Genomic DNA, 4,162 nt, shown 5'->3' on the forward strand with positions numbered 1-4,162 from the left:
AAGGACGTCATGTGATGTCAACAAACAGCGGTGATGTTTCCATATACTGACAGTTTGGACTTGGTGCTTGGTGTTTGTGGAGTCCAGCAGAAGACAGCAGAAGAAGAGGATCAGAGGAGGAAAGGGAAGACCTGAGAGGCTGGTGGAGTGGCTTGGTGCCAAAGGCTTGCTGGGGAGACCCGATTCATTTGGCTTAGGCTAGAGACAAGGGGAAATCCGGTTTGCAGCACCGAGGGGAGAAGTGAGAAGCAGCTGGGAACGTTGGTTTCTGTAGGACACCACAGGAAAGCTCCCATGGCACTGAACAGTGGTCTCTAATAACTACTTTCAGGAAATGGCCCTGAAGGTAGAATAGGACCATGTAAGTATAGAGCCCACAGCCCAACCCATCTCCTTGAGCTGCGCCAGAGCCACCAAAAGATCAAGAACAATCAGGGTCACACTCCCCCAATCTCTCTCCTGACGGGTTGAACATGGTATTTTCAGTGCCATGACTAGGCCTGAAGTCTGGTTGGAATGGACCCAAGTAATCCATTTCCTCCAAGCATGCTTAAAGCTGGATCACCACCACCTTTGTGAGCACCTTGCCCCAAAAGGGGATATTTGCAGTAGTTGTTTAACTTTTGTGTGTCTAGGGTGGTCTTCTCATTGAGGGAGCGCAGCATCTCCTCCTTTAAGGTGGATTGTTCCTCATTGTACAGCTATACTGAAGCTATTGGGGGAGGGGTCGCAAAGAAAAGGGAGTAAAAAATGAGAAACAGAATCATACTGTACAAGTCAAACTTTTGCTTTAGAAAAACTTCCTACCCGTTTCCATGATTTGATTTTATCAAACCAGCTGTGGAAGTCACGAGCTTTCATTTTTTGAACTACTTCACACATTGGAACTGAAACTGCTTTTGCTCATTATTGCCCCTCCTTTCTGCTTTGTAGGGTCATCATCCTTAGTGGCCATTCTGTTATCCATTTACAAGCACTAAGCGCCTGCCCAGACATCTATAAAAGTAAGTAATAAACAGCCAGTTATACTCTGTCTAAAATGCACAGCTCTGACAGCTCACACTTCCTAGCACTAATTAAAGCTCACCATCTAGATGTCTCTTGTAACATCTGTGTGTCTGGCTTGAATCTTTGAACTAGCCATAAACCTAACACCTAGCCCTGCACTCTTCCTTGGGGCTTTCGAAATCTGTTCTGAGGAGGACACCACCTTTCCTGAAAGAACAGCTGTGTGAACCCAGGAGGCTAGAAAGCTTCTTCCCACATTGTTTGGAAAGTCTATTCAGCACATAATAAATGGGAAGCTACTCACTCACAGTGTTCATTCATTGCAAAAGCCTGTGTTGGTGTATGTACTTATAAGTGGGCAAAGGGATGGATGGGGCATTCCACTTTGTCCCCTTCCCTTTATAAACCATCTGTGGGCTAGTTCATAGGGTTGCCATCTTTTCAAAAAGTGACAATCTGGACAGTAAAGCTGTTGGGCTTTCTTTTTTTCTTTTTTTTGGCAAAGTTGTTGTTGAGCCTTTTTCAGTTTTGAAATTGGGCATTTACACTGTTAACATTGGTTGCCATATGTCCGGATTTCCCCAGACATTTAGCCGATTTCTGCCCAGACACTGCTTTCAGATACAGTATTCTGGTATCTTTTGCTCCCATATGTCTGTTATACAGTGGTACCTCGGGTACAATTTGCTTCAGGTTACATACGCTTCAGGTTACAGACTCCGCTAACCCAGAAATAGTACCTCGGGTTAAGAACTTTGCTTCAGGTTAAGAACAGTTTCAGGTTAAGAACGGACCTCCGGAACAAATTAAGTATGCAACCAGAGGTACCACTGTATCTGGAATTTGATAAAATATGGTTTAAAAATGATGCATCAACAATATGTGTGTCTTTACCAGACAGTATGGCATAGCCAACGTGATGACCTCTAGATGCTGTTGAACTCCAACTCTCGTCAAGTCACAGCCTGCACTACCAATGGTCAGGGATGATGGGAGTTGTCCAACAACATCAGGAGGGCATCACATTGGGTACCCCCTGGCATATATATATATATGCATGTTGACATGTACACAATGGTGGCACATATATACGAATGGGAGAACGTAGGTGCACACAAATGCTTATTATGAATATGTGTGTGTTGTTTATGGTTGGTTGGAAGAGCAAGATGCAGTTCCATCTTTTAGTGAATGATTGGGCAGTTCCATTTAAAGATGAGTATCATAAAGCTTTAAAGAACCATAAGAAGGGAGAGCAGCCTGGGCATTGCCTGTCAAGAGTTTCTGGACAGCAGGCTAAGGAGGCACACAGGTGACCTGCCACACTCTTTCTCAGTACAGTGAGATTTACTGTATTTCTATTTGAATTACAGCAATTATTTCTATATTTGCATCTAATGCATATAAAGTTGCTCCTGCAATTTCCATACAAATCTGTATCTTCTCCCCCCCCCCTTTTTTGGTAATGCATTTCTTTTCTTTCTTTTTCTAACAACACATAAGTGGCCATCCTTCTCTCTGCTCAAGCATCAGGAGTTAGATCACAAGTATCGCTCCTCCCTTAACTCCTAGACTAGTGAAAAATCCAGGTCATGTATACACTGCTAACTTGCATTAGTTCCATTCAGTTTATTACAAATGAAACAGACACAGCAGCAATCTATTTTAAGGCCCAAGGAGGAAATATTTACACCAGCATCCACTCAAGAATCTTCATCAGATATTGGTGTCCTTAAAAAAACACAAAAAAACCTAAATCTTATGGTTATTATGTATTATTCATGAAATTTAAGTAGAATTTGCTTTCTTTCTTCTTCTCTCCCCATTCCTTTTCATATTCTGTTTATTAGACTGTATGCCTGCAGGCAGAGACTATGATGCTTTTAATCTTGGTATGATGCTTACAGAACTTTAGATGTGTTAGGTGTGCTAGCAATAATTATCCTAATAGTTTATTAATCCTGTTAACGGCAATGTTTTGTGGTTTCTTCCCTCAAACAATCCTAGTAGTTGTAGTTTAGCAAGGATGCTGAAGCTTCTGTGTTAGGAAAGGGTGGCTCATACTGTGCACATCTGTAAATGTCTACTCAGAAGGTGCCCTGTTAGGTCCAATGGGGCTTACTCCCTGGCAAATGAGTGCAGGAGTGCAGCTTTCAAACACTTCCAGTCCTTCCTACGCCATCGCATTCTGGCCAAGCATCAGCCAGCAGGATTGCACTCTCTGCAATCAGCTCTTGGTGTTTGCTGCCCTGAGCTGCTTTGGAAGGGCAGTATATTAATTAACAAGCGAAATATAAGAATTAGAATTTTTAACTTTATATTTGACTTTATTCAGTAATATTTTATTCTGAAATGTTCCATTTGATGCTTTAATGTAGGTTGTAAACTGCTTTGAGATTTCCCCCCTTTAAAATATGAAGCAGTATAGAAAAAGAGTACTGACTTGCAACCTAGCTGTATTATTATTATTAAATTTTGCAGCTGTACAACTGAGGGCTAGGGAGGTGGAAGGGTGGGGAATTATTATGCATTAATTGTTTTTCTAGCTTCGTAAACTCATAAAATCAAAAAAATAATTTTAAAAAGAAATGAAATTAGCCAGATCTACCAGTAGATCCTTATTTTCCCTCGTCCCTGCTTTATGGGATAGAGACCCCGTTGCAGGGTCATTACAACAGAGCGGGTGAAATTAGCGTGGGTGTTTGTTTTTTAATAAGGACCAGGCAGGAAGAGCGAACTAGGCCGTCGCGAGCCACAAGGCAGCGGAAGCTCCTTTCGCGGCGCAAGAAAGCAAAAGGCGAGGGGGCGGAGCTAAGGGCGGAAAGAGGCGGGGACTGCAGCAGCCCGGGCTGGCTCCCCGACTGCCGGTTGCTTTGTTGGTGGGCGGAATCCAGAAGAGTCCATTATTCCCACTAGCGAGGGGGAGCACGGCTCTCCCTCAACCCCTCCCCCCTCAGTCTTCAAAGACGGTTCAGACTTTCTGTACGCGGGGGCTCTCCGTTCAGCTGACGGCAGGCTGCGAGCGGCGGGGGCCCACGGAGCACCCCGCGCTCCCTCCCTCCCTCCGCCTTGCTGTTTTCCTCACCCGTCCCTCCCCCCTGTCCTGCCGGAGGGAGATGGTTCGTTCCCTCAGCGCGCGCGCGCCCTGCTCCCG

Source organism: Podarcis melisellensis (genome assembly GCF_964234715.1).
Source record: "Podarcis melisellensis genome assembly, chromosome: 12".
Classification (NCBI taxonomy): Eukaryota; Metazoa; Chordata; class Lepidosauria; order Squamata; family Lacertidae; genus Podarcis; species Podarcis melisellensis.